This window comes from Mus pahari, chromosome 7 (genome assembly GCF_900095145.1).
Source record: "Mus pahari chromosome 7, PAHARI_EIJ_v1.1, whole genome shotgun sequence".
Lineage (NCBI taxonomy): Eukaryota > Metazoa > Chordata > Mammalia > Rodentia > Muridae > Mus > Mus pahari.
Window position 1 is genome coordinate 102,133,416 of NC_034596.1, and position 15,136 is coordinate 102,148,551.

Here is a 15,136-nt window from a genome sequence, read left to right on the forward strand (position 1 = left end):
AAGAAGAAGAAGAAGAAGAAGAAGAAGAAGAAGAAGAAGAAGAAGAAGAAGAAGAAGAAGAAGAAGAAGAAGAAGAAGAAGAAGAAGAACTACAACAACAACAAAAACATCAACAACGACAACTCAGTTGGTGCCAGCGCCAGAGGCAGTGTCACCAAGAAGAAGGCATGGATCCCACCTTCTTCAGAGAGCCAGCTAGTGAGTCAGCAAAACATTCCCTGGGCCATGTCACCATGCTAAGGTTAACATTCTAAACCCCAGTAAGGCTGTAAATTCCACCTGGGCCCAAACGAAACCCAAAGGAGATTTAACAGGATTTGACAAGCTTCCTGCAATACCCAGAAGGAAGAACAGAACTTTCAAGGCCAAGGCAGCTTGGCAAAAGAAAGAACCAAAGGGAAAATTTGCCCGACAAGATGTCAAAGCATATTATAAAGTCATTTTAATAAATATAATGTGATATTAGCACATGAATAGATAAATACATCTCAGGACAAAAACATGATTTTTAAAAAGACACATGCATACACTAGAATCTTGTAGGTGAATAGAGATAGCATTTCCAAGCAGGGAGGAGAAAGGGGGATTATTCAATAAGAACTAGAAAGTTTATTACCTGGAAAACAATAACGTAAAACTCCTTCTTTCACATCATTAACAAAAATTAAAGAATTTTTTTTAACTGAAGGAATAGAAGACAGATTAGACAAATAGGCCCATGACCTTGAAGAGTTTGGAATAGGTTTATTGAGCAATTAAATTATCTCTTCTCTTCCTTCTCCTCCTCCTTCTCCTCCTCTTCCTTCTCCTCCTTCTCGTAAATTTATCTCCAGAAGGAAAAGTCTGTATGGTGCCAGATGTGTTGGCATATATCTGTCTGTCAGCCCAGCATTTAGAAAGCTAAGTTAAGGAAGCCAAAAGGGTCATGAGTTCGAGGCTACCCTGGGCTACATAGTATAATGTTGTCTAAAGAAAAATTAAAATGAAAAAAATTGTCTGAAGAAAGTTAAAAGAGAAGTCAGCAAAAGATACAAAAGAAAATTACAACACACACATACATTTATGCATGTACGTGTAATAGACATTTACAACATAGACACCCAGACAGCATACATAATGAAGAGAGACTTAACCTTCACAGTTTATAACTTCTTCAACAAGAAGATAAGAAAAGGATCTAAATGGGAACTCTGAAGGGTTAACTCACATACTTAAAAATACTTAATTTATTAGTAGAAAAGAAAGGAAATGCAAATTAATTTGACATTTCTTTCCATCAGATTGGCAAAAAATTTAAATGTGCCAACATCAAGTTTTGGAAAGCATACAGGGAAAACGGGTTCTCCTCTCCACTGTGGTGGGCTTATTCGCATCAGTGAAGTGCTGGAGTGGTGCCATCATGCCGTAGACGGTCCTTACAAGGGGAGACTGAGCATAGCAGAGCTAAGTGACCCATCAGGGACGCCTTGGTCCTGAGAGTGCACACATCCCTTTGCTCCTCCAGCAACTGCCTGCTCTGTGACTGGTCAAACTCTGGCACCAGTGTCCACCTGAGAAGAATAAATCAAACAAACTCCAGGGTCTGTGTGAGCATAGACAGCAGAATCACACCTGAGGAGTCACACCTGAGAGGTCACACCTATGGAGTTGTACCTGAGGAGTCACAACTGAGAAGGCACACCTGAGGGGTCACACCTGAGAAGTCACACATGTGGAGTCACACCTGAGGGGGGGGGTCACACCTGAGGGGTCACATCCAAGGAGCCACACCTGGGTCATACCCAGCATCTTGAAGCAGCCGTGCCCAGAATCCTAGTTCATACCGTTTCCTTCTGGAGAGTTACCAGTCCCAACACTGCCTCCTGCTTCCTCTGGTATGGACAGACATAAACTGGCAGGTGTGCCTCAGGGGTCCAAGAAAGTGGTGGGAGTGACAGGAAATGCAAGCTTTGCTGGGTTTGAAGACCCCAGACCACAAAGCTGAACTTGAGACAGGCCTCCTCATGCTCCGCACCGCACCAGGCACGCCTTTGATGGTCCACCCCACCCATGACTGCTCCTGTTTCACCTTTCTGTTAACTAGGCCACAAGACAATCTGTTGTAACTCGGAAAACTGCCTTGTGAAATAGGCTTTATCTCACCCCGTTTTCCAGATAGATCTCAGGATACAGGAATCCTCACACCCTTACCAGATAATTATGAACTTCCCAGTCAAGTCGTCCAGCCACAGCTGCTCGTGTCGGTCAGTTTATTTGTTACAGTGCGTGTGTGGAGGGCAGACAGCTCTGTGAAGTTGATTCTCTCCTTCCACCTTTACGTTAGCTCTGGGGATTGAACTCAGGCCACCAATGTTTATAGCGATCGTCTTCACTTGCTGAAGTGATCGTCTTCACTTCACTGGCCCCTGGGGTATTACTTAGGGGAGATGTTGGGATTTTAGGAGCTAAATCAGCACAGAAGCCATGGATCTGATTGGGGAAGTCTGCAGGTCTCCCACGCCTGGCCCCATCCCGTCTCCCTCTGTGTCCTGTATATCAAGAGATAAAGAAAAGCCTCTACCACGGTGTTCCTGCCACCATGACGATCTGCCCAGGCGGGCACGGTGTCACTTATCACGGTGTTCCTGCCACCTTGGCGATCTGCCCAGGTGGGCACGGTGTCCCTCTACCACAGGAGCCAAAATGAATCTTTGCTTAGATTGCTTCAGTTGGGTCACAAGAATAAGAAAGCAAATATAGTAGGGTGGTCTCAGGCTTCTGTGTCACTTTCCCAGCAGATAAATGAATGAATGAATGAATGAATGATTGATTGAATGATTGAATGAATGGGTGGATGGATGAATGAATGAGTGAATGAGTGGATGAAAGAAGGAATGAATGAGTGACTGAATGAATGAGTGATTGAATGAATGAATGAATGAATGAATGAGCAAGGCAGCACACAAGTCATGGAAGTTTCCACCCAAGCCTGTCCCAGATCTGCTCTGCATCCGGCCAGCATCTGCCCACCGCAGTCTCGTGTGCATCGAAGAAGGTGCTGATGGCTACCCAGACATTCATGTTAGTCTGCAGCAATTCACTTTTTTTTCTTTTTTTTTACTAAAAATGTCACAGGAAGTCCACTAGAAGCACATGAAGCCACTGCCAGAAGTGTACACGCTTGATATTAATTAAAGCAAAAGATGACAGCCCCCAGGAAAAGGAGTAATTTTCTTCTCTTGGATAAATGACCTTTCGGCAGACTCTGCTCCGAAGCTCTGCCTGGTCATTATCAGAAATCAGAGTGTTTCCGTGAGGTGGGACTTGCCAGCTGCTCACAGCTTTCTGCCTCTCAGGAAAGGTGGGGACTTCATTTCTTGGGGTCTCCCAGCAAGCCTACAGTGACACCCAGAGTGGTGATGGGAGCCCCGTCAGAGGCCCCTTCAAAAGCAGCTTCGAATGTATGAGTTCTGTTCCCTAAAACAAGTCATCTGCCAGCCAGCAGGTAGCTCTTCCCTCCCTGGGTCTTGTCCACCATCTCTGTGGTACACAAACAACTTGACTGTGTCTGTCCCTCTGGTGGCCCAGGGTACCTCTCACTGGTCACCTCTTCCAGCCTCCGCAGTTCCTCATTTCCAGCACCCTCACCTAAGACCCGAGGCCCCTGGAGCCTGGATCTGGGGTCCTTGCCTCTCTCAGACTTTCTCCCAGCTCACAGGTCCTCAGTGCCCCCTCTCCATCTCAGAGCCCTGGCACGCAGACCCTTCACGATCCAAACCCCAAGCCATTAACTTTATTTTCCCTCATCACTTGGAGGCTGAGGCAGGAGGATTACCATGAGTTCAAGACCAGCAGCCCATAGCGGCCGTTTGGCTTCACTGTGCAGACCGCAGGCCCTCCCTGTGTGGTCCCGACTTAGCAGGCAGCATCCCCATTTCTCCTCACTCATCATGATAAGTTCAGCTTGTGAGTCCTAGAAGAACTAGCGGTCTCCTTCCTTCTCAGAGGGTCTTCAGGGTAATCCCACAGTACTCTCTGTGGTATGGTCACCACAGCCCTTGTAATGATTGTGCAATCTCCCCATCCCTGCCAGCCACACCCCCTCCTGAGGCTCCTCCCACTCGGCCCTGAGTGACAAACAGATCCCCAGGATCTCCAGTAATCTCCATTAACTCCAGCAAGAGGGTGACCCTGAGATACCTCCTGTGCTGTGGTGTCCAGCCTCTGACCTCAGCAGTGTCAGACTTGGGATGGGTTGAGGAATGGACCAATTTTGACTGTCAAAGGATGCTGAGCAGCAAGGGGATGCAGAACTGACTCTCCAAGCAGCAGGCTCTGGACTTCATTGCTCCTTACTTGAAGTTACAACTACTGCAAGGACTCTGGAATAGAGACAGCAATGTGGACATCCAGGGAGCTCAAAGCTTCCCTAGCCACGGAGCCTGTCGGGTCCCAAGCTCTGTATTCACAGCCAGTCAGGGGGACTACTGATTCCCATTTTCCTGGCCTGGGCCCAGACCCTCAAGAAGTGAGGTTAAGCCAGGCATGGTGGGTCCACCTTGTAACTCCAGCACTTGGAAGCTGAGGCAAGAGGATGACCATGACTTCAAGGTCAGCCTGGGCTACGGAATAAGACTGTTTCAAAAGGGGGGAGGGAGAAGAAAAGCAAACAAGCAAGCAAGAAAGGAAGAAAGAAAAGAGAAAAAGGAAGAAGCTGGGAGGACGGAAAGGGCATCATATCATGGCTCCCAGGACCTCTTAGTTCATGCCACCTCGCCCAGGTGATACCCCTACCACACCGCAAAACCAGATGGAGGGTGGTGACCCAGGTCCACCCTCAGCTCTGCTGTTCCCACACCTTGTGGTCGGGATCTCCAGTCCCGCCATAGATGACTGACTATTCCAGCCCCAGGAGCCAGGTTCAACTCTTTTGCCTGACCCTGACCCAGAACCCCCTTCGTCACCGTGGTAACCAGTCTTCTGTTTACTCAGCTCCCAGAGGATAGACTTTGAGTGATGGAACACACATCCCACTCCACCCCATTCTGTTCTGCCCCATGTCACCCCTTCAGGCCAGCCACCCCAAAATACCTCCTCTCCCCAGCCACTGGGAGGTTTCCTCTCCCCTATGAGGGCGGAGCCACAATTCTGTCTGACTTGGAGCTTGGCAGAAGAGCTTGGATGTCTGTGAAGGGGGATAGCGCCCACCACATCCAGCCACTAGTGGGCCCTGTACCACTCGGTCGGGGGCTGTTTCTCCTCTGGCTAACCTATGTCATCCTTCCTGCTGTCTGAGGCTCCTGCTCTGACGCTGAGCATCCTTTCTTACCTGGGAGGGAGCGTTTTCAGGGTCACCCCCCCTTTTTTTTTTTTGCAGGATAAGCAGTCAGTAGAAAAGGAGGGTCACACAGTAGTGAAGGGAAGGGGGGGATAACCAGATGCTGAGTGTCTTAGTTAGTTAGTGTCTTAGTTAGGGTTTCTATAACCGTGGCTACTGTTATGTTTGCTTTTTTTTGGTGGGGAGGGGGGGTTCGAGACAGGGTTTTCTGTGTATCCCTAGCTGTCCTGGAACTCACCCTGTAGACCAGGCTGGCCTCGAACTCAGAAATCCGCCTGCCTCTGCCTCCCAAGTGCTGGGATTAAAGGCGTGCGCCACCACGCCTGGCTCCCGTTGCTACTGTTATAAAGGAAAGTATTTAACTGGGGCTGGCTTACAGTTCAGAGGTTTAGTCGGAAGTATGGTAGCAGGCAGGCAGACATGGTGCCTGAAAATGAGCTGAGAGTTCTACATCTCAGCAGACAGCAGGAAAAGAGAGAAACCGGAACTAGCTTGAGAATTTAAGACCTCAGAGCCCACCCTGAGTGACTTACTTCTCCCCAACAAGGCCACACCTACTCCAACAAGACCACCCCCACACCAATAAGGCCACCTCTCCTCAACAAGGTCACACCTCCCCCAACAAGGCCACACCTCCCCCAACAAGGCCACATCTACTCCAACAAGGCCACACCCGCTCCAAGGAGGCCAATCCTTCTAACAGTACCATCCCCTATGAGCCAGTGAGGGCCATTTTCATTCAAACCACCACACTGAATGAGCATTTGAAGGAGTTGTTTTAGAAGTGAGCCCAAGTGTAGTGTTCTCCTGGCTGGTGAGGGTCAAAGAGAACGCTGGAGACATAGACTGGGCCCGTTTCCCTGTACACCTAGACCCGAGGACTGAGCAGGCAAAGCTGCTGCTGTACCTCATTTACTCAAGCCAGAGGTGGGTCGATGCTCTCCGGGCCCACACCCCTGGCTTTGCCTAGGAGGTATTGACATCTTCGACGGACAATTTGATCTTTGCACATAACCAAGGCAGCACACACGGAAGAAGGACCCAGGATGGTCTTTGTGGGCAGCCATTTTCCTCTTCCGTGAGGCGTAGCACTGCCCTTGAAGGACCCGAAGAAATAAGAAACACTGGCTGGTGAGAGACAGGTAGGACCTTGGCACAGTGTCCAGGGTTTGTTGAACATGCACCATGTCCCTAAGTCTTCCTGGACAGGGGTATAAGTGTATGTGCCCTTGAGGCACTTTTGACGTGAAAGCAAACACAGGGACAAAACTGTTTAAGAGCTGCCCGGAAGGCCACCAGGGAGAGAAAGCAAGGAGGTACCATCAAGTCACACCACGGAGAAGAGGATTCCTTTCTGAAAGATGCGAAAGATGCTGTTTTCCACTTTGGATGGAAGGAATGAACGTTGCTTAAATCCATCCAAGCAGGTGCGTGGGTAGAGAGCGGGCTGCCTAGAGCGAGGAATGTGGGCTCTGTGGCTGTGGGCTTTTGTCTGGACACAGCTTATCATGGACCCTCCCAGTGTCACTGTGAGAGGCACTTGAAGGTCCCATTATACCTTAACACACAAGTGTTTTGTCTCACTAGCTTTTGTAGACATGCCTGCACACATAAGCCTACAGCCATGTTCTCATGTGTTTTACACATGGGTCACACACACACATACTTGCACACTCACGTATTGAGCCTCAGTTCACTTATGAACCATAGCCCTAAAGGTGCTTCAGAAGAGAGAGGTGTGTGCTACATGCGACATATGACACACAGAACAGCCCTGAGAAATCCAACTCATCATTTCTTTTCCCTGATTCTGCCCACCACCAAGAGCAGCATCGGAGGGAGACAGCATCCCGGTCAGATCAGGGTTATAGCGGAAGCATAGTAGGCTCACACAGGGAAAGGTTCAAGCCTGCAGTGTAGAGACTGTGGTAGAGGAGGCGTTCCCTCAGTGTGTGGCAGCAAGCCAAGGCAGGTGGAGCAGCAGGAAAAGCAAAGCATGCTGGGTCAGTGGGCGGGATGCTCAACAGCGACCAGCGGTGGGGGAGCCAATGCGTGCAGAGCTGGGTTATGCTCAGCTCAGAAGTCCCCTTGCTGAAGGGGCAGCAGCAGCCTGTGTTGCTATTGGCTGAGTTCTGCCTCTTGCCTCAGAAGCTCCCCCCCACCCCCCATCCTTTTCCTCTTGTGTGATCTACCAGTCTCTCAGTATTTTGTTTGAAAATCAAAAGCAAGGCTTGAACCCTTCTGTGCTGCTGCAGATTGGCCTGCAGTTCTCCCTGCACTTTTCAAAAGGAAATTGCTGCCTGGATGCTCCCTGTGTTCTGCCGCATGCAGCCCTACGGCCTTGGGCTGTGTCCCGAGCTCTGACATCAGCCCTGCCTTATCCAGCAAGTGACAGAAAAAATGGCAGGGCAAGAATTCAACCCCAGGCAGGCCTGGCTGGGATGCAAGGTGTCGTCGGGTGTTGCTTTTGAGCAAACTTTACAGAGCCCTAGAAACGCTATGGTGGCTGGCTGCAGACTCAGCTTCTCCCAGATTAGTGTGCCCCCAAAGCTCTCATCACGCACGATGACAGAAAGCAGGACATATGACTGTCCCTGAGCCACATAGCCCACTCCTGTTCAGATCTCACCAAGTTGTCTGTTAACGCTCACCCCTGTTCAGAATCTCTCCCGGGACATCTGCCTTTGACCATCCCCTCCCAGCTGATGGCTTCGTGCTCTCTGCTTTGGTTTCCAGGCGCTGGACAGTTATTATGCCCAGTGTCCTTCCTTTTAAGCTGGTCTGATGTATCCTCCTCAAGACGGAGCAGAGGTTGGCCATCTTTGGCCAGAATCCCCAGAGACAACACCGTGCCTTTGACCTCTCATGCCAGATTAATAGTGTCAATCACAAGTCACTGCAGCCATGTGCTCTGGTTGCTTGGTGTCTGTCTGGCTTCTCCACAGTGAAGTCCCTGTCACTCTTTTGTAATTATTTCAGGGGTGGGGTGTGCCTGAGACCTTGCAAATTCTGTTTCTTTAGGTACTTTCCCACAAGTATTGACACCCTCAGTGGATCTTGATGGCAGCAATTGTCACTTGCGGTATTCCCAAAAAAATGGCTTTCCCACTTTCTTCCCCCTTGGACATAACAATTAGAACCTACTGCAGGGGACAACCATCTCTCCTCCTCATTTATCAAACTGATAAATCTTTGATTTGCCCTCATGAAGACCTGGATTTATTTTCTCCTGGACACCATACTATATTTCTCTATTTGCATGAGCGTCCTAGTTTGGCCATTATGAATGTCTTCATCTCGGTCCCAGAGTCCTTCCAACCAGCCTGCAGCTTGCCCTAGCACCTTTCACAGTCAGGCATGCTGAGATGGCCAGCGGATGGCCTTCCTGTGACCTGTGTCTTGCAGTCCCCTCCTCAGAGCGCCTTCGCTGGAGGGTGAAGTTTGGAGGATGTAAGGCACTGAGTGCTGGAGGTGTCACTGACCCCGCAGAGTCAGGAAGCACAGGTGACACAGAGGTGTTGGGAGTCACTTCAGTGTCTATCTGTCACAGATGCAGAAACCACCCAGATGCCTTGGCACCAGGGAAAAGCATGGGACTGGCTGATCATCTAAGTTCCATCCACATGGCCGAGCCTCAAAGTATCTGAGGGCCACCCAGCCTGCTTGGAAAACAAGCCAGCTGGACCTGTTCCCTGCCACTGGCTCTGGTCCTCCCTCCCCAAGTGCCCAGGCCAGTCCTAATTCTATCAACTGTGGGGCGCTTGGCTTTGCATGGGCACAGGGCAAACTAAGGTACAGTAACATGGAAGATGCATCTGTTGAGGAAAAGGGAGCTGAGGCTTGGACTGCCAGAGATGGGAAAAGAAGGGCAGCTGGGAGGGAGAAGAGGGCGGGGGAGGGAGTCAGGCACTAGGAGGAAGCAGGGAGGCATGCCCACATACTATGGGGTCAGATTCCCAGCCTGTGGTGGAGAGAAACACAAAGTTAAAATGACTTTTCCAACGGTTCGCTGTCAAGGCAACTTGTTTTACCATTGCCTTGAGGTGTGTTCCGATGTGACCCTGGTTTGCAGCCTGTAGGGGCTATTTCTGGCCCAGCAGATGTCACACACCCTCTAGCTCTCTCTCCCAAGCGTCCTGTGCAGGTGGCTTTCGCAGCACGTTGCACAGGTCCGTGAGGACTTTCTAACAGGCCTTCTGAAAACTGAAGCCTGCCAGAGTCACCTGACTTCACATCTTGGATAATTTGCCCTTCCTTCATTTAGTGGATATGGACAATGTGTTTGAGGGTACAGGTATACATTCGTATACATGCAGGTACATGAATGTGGACAAATGTATGTCCATCTCGTTTATCTTGAGACTGGGTCTCTCCGTGGTGTGGAGTTCACCAGTTAGGCTAGGCTGGCTAACCAGTGAGCCTCAGGCTCCACTGTCTCTCCCTCCTCATAGCAAGCATACTCTACCATGCCCAGCTTTTCCACCTGGGCACATGCCCAGGCACACATGCGGAGGTCAGGGGCTAACTACAGGGGGCTGAACTCATATTATTGGGCTTGGCTGCAAGAGCCTTTACCTTCTAAGCCAACTCCCCAGCTCTTGGCTTAAGCACAGGTTCCGATGATCAATCTCAAGTCCTCATGCTTGTTAAAGCAAGCACTCTATCCGCTAAGTCATCTCCCCAGCTCCATAAGTTATACTTCTTAAAACTATACAGTCCTTCGCTGTTTCCATCCACACTCAACCGCAGGCAGAAGGTGGCAAAGTTGTCAGAAATTAAGCATTGTAGTCAAAGTCATCGGTCCGACAATTCCCCAAATGGCACATGTTAAAATTCAGTACATTCAAGCTCTTTTGGCTGAGTTGGATGGGCTGGGCGTCTTGCACAGCGTTTTTCCGGTCATTTATTGTATGGACAGAATAGTAGGGACTGGGCTGGGCTAGCCCCAGTCTAGGAGAGAGGCAGATTTAGGATGTCAACTGCAAAATGAGATGTGTGCAGTGAGGTACCACTGCAGGCAGAGACCGAGAGAAGTCAGGTGGGAAGACACAGAGGATATGTGTGTGGGCTCTTGGTGTATCTTTGGTACTGAAGGGATGACTGTTGGAGCACAGACCTGGCTGTCTACTACTGTCTACACAGCACAGAACACAACAATGCTTAGATGACCGTCTTCCCAACGTGGCAGCAGTAGCCATGGCTTCAGATCTCCCAGGGGGAGCCAGGTGCCTGGTCTCTGGAGCTAGGTGGCAGGGTTTCTCCTGGGTTCTCGCAGGGCCACATTGCAGCTATCCTCTTCCCCCCGGCAGGACTCCCACCAGGGGGCACAAACTGAGCATGGGAAACATTGTCAAAGATGGGCCTCCCAGAGGTCCTGAGCGATGGAGGACTGAATCCGGAGGGCCGATCCTGCTCAGTGGTTTGAGAGAGCTCTGAGGAATACCCATTTCCCATGCCACGAGCCTCTTTCCTCATTCCTTCCAAGGTCCAGTGTGGCATGTTCATGCTGGTATATGGCAAGAGAACTGGCCAGAACCATCAGGTTCCTACCATTCAGCCTTTCCCCTTAGCCTCTGGACACTGCTTTGGTGTAGATCCCTGTCCCCCATGCCAGCTGCTCTCTTGAACTGCTAACAGCTGTGATTACCCAAAGGGGACCTGTACATGATGGGGCTTCCGCCGTGGACTGGGGAGGCTCCAAAGTCCCACCCCTCCTCAGAATTTACCAGCAATTAATGGTTGCTGGGGATGAGGTTCACAAGTCCACACCCATCCCCAAGAATATACCGATTGTTAAAGGTTGCTGCGACAGACAGCGATGGAGCTAACCATTAGTTACCTGTAATTCCAACTAAACTCAATGGTTAAAGACCTGGTCTGACCTGAATTGGACACTTTCTTTGGTCTGTGGTTGGTGCCCACTGTGGAGTGGATAGACCTCCACAGGAAAAGCTCGCACACCACTTGGCTACACTGCTAGTGGCTGGTGTGGCTTTGTGTGAGGGCTGCAGCATGGTGGTGACATTTTGATTCTTAACCCAACTTGTACCTCATTGTTGGCTTGGAGAAATGACTTCTTTTTAAAACTGTGCAGATCCAGCCGAAGGCTGCATAACCGAGTGGCTAGAACCCAGGATGAAGGAATCAGCGCGCATACATTATCCTATCCACAGCACACTTTGGGCTTAATTTTTCTATTTCCCAGGCTTGTAATCTACTTTCCCTCCCATCAGATACACGGCGATTCTGTTCTTCCAGGGTCAGCTGCTTCATAATCATCACCCTGACAGCACGACTACATCCTTACTCACTTAATAACTATTTATCATCTGCTATCTTCCCACTTTCAAAAGGGAATAAGTTAAATGCTCCAGAAATTGGAAAAAATTGAAATTTGACCTTTATTAACTGGGTTAATTGTCAAAATCTCTGCTTGTAAAAAAAAAATTAATGACCAAAAAGTGTAACTTTTAGAGTTTCAAAGATTAGGTTAATGTCCAAGGAAGTATAAACTTTGACCTTTTTGACACATGCCATGAGCAACAGCCATTCTAATAAATTGCTACCTGTGAGCAATTATAAAGCTCCCCCTGAATCCAATCAGACCACTTAATTGCTGCAGAAACCCCTGGCTTCCTCTGAGACAGCCTGCACAGCCATTGAAGACCTGTGGGAGTTGCTATTTTATGTTTGTTGTGGGCAGGTATACTTTTTTTCAACTATATTTCTAGACTGGGAAATGGTCACCAAGAGATGTGAGTTGTACCTGACACAGGCAAACTGGTCACAGAAACCAAGAAGGAAGTCAAGACTGTAGGCTCAGCCACTTCACATGGAACTTTGCATTTCCTGAATTGCCCATTCAAAGTGTGCTGGTGTAGGCTGTGTTTGAGCGTGTGATGAGAGCCCCGAGTTGGGTTGAGGGAAACATGCTTAGTGTGTTAGGACTGAATCCCTGGCTGTATGTTCCCGGCAGTCGGTCTTTCTGGCATCAGCACTCAAATCACCGATTAACAACAAACACCACTGACCAGAATGGAACAAATTTCATGATTTTTCAGGAATAACAGGAAGTTTCCATCATTTGCCTTTTAGGACTCGCTTGACAGGATGCTCTAGTGCCAGCTGTGGTTATTATTTCCAGAACTGTCCAACTGAGGTGCATGCAGCTCAAACTGTCATCTCTTGCTGTGACTTGAGTCAGTTGTCATTTCCACCGACATTTGGGGCTTATTTTGAGCTATCTGTAAGATGTGAAAGTTGAGTTCACAGTGACATTGATATGTATAAAATGATGTTTTCAATGTTCATGGATGATATGACAGCAGCCTCCTGAGCCACGGCCATGTGTTGGAATCTGGTGGGAATTCTCTACCTACCAGAGAACCCTGCCCCACCCCAGTTTATGCCTTCGTTTCTTCAACAGCCTGGGGAGCTGAGCTGAGCTGGCCACTGGATCCTACTGTACCTGTGCCACCCTCCCAATAACCTCCTACGTTCATTTCACTCTGTAGTCAAGAAATCCAAACCTCTTACCAAGGAGCAGATGCATGACAGTAGTCTTAGCAATCAGGAGGCTGAGGCAGGAGGATCAGAAATTTCAGACTTGGGTTATTGTAACAAAACCTTTTTTTTTTTTTTTTTTTTTTGGTGAAAAAGAGAGAAAGAGGGAATGAATATAAATCCCAGCCTAGGCATCAAAGCACCTGCTCTGTGTCACAGGCATCGTGAAGGTAACGGTCGGCACTTTATGTCTGCCCGACGTCCTAGGCTACATTCCTGCTTCCAGACTCAAATGCAGACACCTTGTAAAGGACTGAGTCTAGGCAGTAACTGACACTATACTAAAAGTTTGTTCAAAAGCACCCTGGAGAAGACCTGGCATGAGTGGAAGGTTGAGGGTTTTCAATAGTAGAAAGAATGCTAACACACAGCAAAGGCAACAGGGTCATTAGAGGAGCAGTCGCGCTATAGATTTTAAGCAGATCTCTAGATGCCACTATCTTCCCCCACCTTTTTCACAATGGGTGCTGGGGATCAAAATTCAGGGTCACATGCTTGTACAACAAACACTGCACCCGCCCAGCCATCTCCCCAGCACCCTTTGTGGTCTTATTTACTTATTTTTCATTAGAGACAGAGTCTTATGCAGTCCAGAGCTCTTCCTGTCTCCACATCTTTGGTGCTGGAGTTACAAATGTCACCCTATTGTTTATGCAGCACAAAGGATTGGACCCTGGGTTTTGTGTACACTAGACAAATACTCTACCTACTAAGAAGATACATCTCCACCCCAAGTTTCTCATTTTAAGTGAATATTTATTCACCAGAACTATATATATGGGAATTGGAGATATTAACATACTGCCCATCTCTCTTCAAACAAGTACACCTTAGTGGGCCTGATTTAGAAATTATTCGAGGAAACCAATCAATTGCTAGTTTCTAGAGAAAGCTGGGTATATTTTAAGCCAATGAATCTCCTGTTTACAAGTGGCACTTCCGAGAGTGGCCTCAGCAGCCTCTTGTTCCAAGGTACTTGGGAGAAAGAAGATTTCAGTGTGATGCGAGAGAGAGGAAGGCTCATTTTCATGGCTACAGCAATAGGGTTCTTCATCACCACCGAATGAGTCACTTCCACTTCTGAACGAGGACACTGAGGCTGCTGGGGTCCCTGTGAGTAGCACTCTACCTGTGACTGGGCAGGAGACGAACTGTAGCTCCCTACCTTTCGAGTCCTCGTAGGGAAGCCATCAGCTCTGGAGAGCAGTGTTGCTTCTGACAGAACACTTACAGTCACTCTGTGGCCCAGTGACTCACACACTTTGTGATGGAGAAGTAACTGACAGACTAGATTCTGGGGCCCCAGACACGGTGTCACTGTCTATCAAAGGTGTCCTTGGAGACAAGCTGGAATTTTGGCTCAAGCATCTCTAGCTAACTCAGACTTCCCCAGCAAATAGTTTATAACTGTCCCATGCATGATGATCTTTTTACCCTGGGATTATATATGTGTATGCACAAGGCATGACTTTTAGTCCAGTGAAAAAAATGTATGTACGGGCAGATTAATGCAAAACTTACTATTTCCGCAGCATTAACTGATGAGTATAAACACAGATCAGTATGCAAGCTCCACATGCCAGGTTGCATTGCCGGTATAAGGCTGACAAGAGACTTGGCCTCACATGTCCTCTCAAAATAGCAGTAGAAATTACAGAGGGTCCCTGCCTCACGCAAGCCTATACTAGCGTCCAGAGCAGCGGGTGAGCCTGTCCATCTGCGGCACACAAGATGCTATCCATCTGAACCTAGAGCAGAGAGTCAAACAGATCATCTGCAGGGGCTTGCCTTGACTGCGCAGGAGCATGGCTGTCACACAGCTCCATCTCCACAGTTCTTGCCGAACCAGGGAGATCATTCAGTCGACAGTCTGGGCGCCAGTGTTAATGTGTGTGTGTGATCAAGGTGCCCTGTAAATACATCAGGACACTGAAAACTAGGGGCTTTTGGAAGCAGATAGATCTTATCCACCCCTCCAGAGGCACATCACTCCAAACCCCACATCCCATAAAAGCAGCCTTCCTTCTCCCTCTATCTTGTGCCCTGTGATTCCTTAAGACCTGGGATCCCACTAGAGCCCTGCTGGTGGCTTAAGAAGGGGGCAGCGCTTCTGTAGGCCTCTGGGCACTCAGGCATGTACCCACCAAAGCTCTGTGTGTGTTGAGCACAGCAGGGACATGGCAGCATTCCCCAGGGGTCAGGGAGCATGCGAGGTGGTCTGTTCAAAGCTCCACGCAAAGGGCCTGCACTACTCCC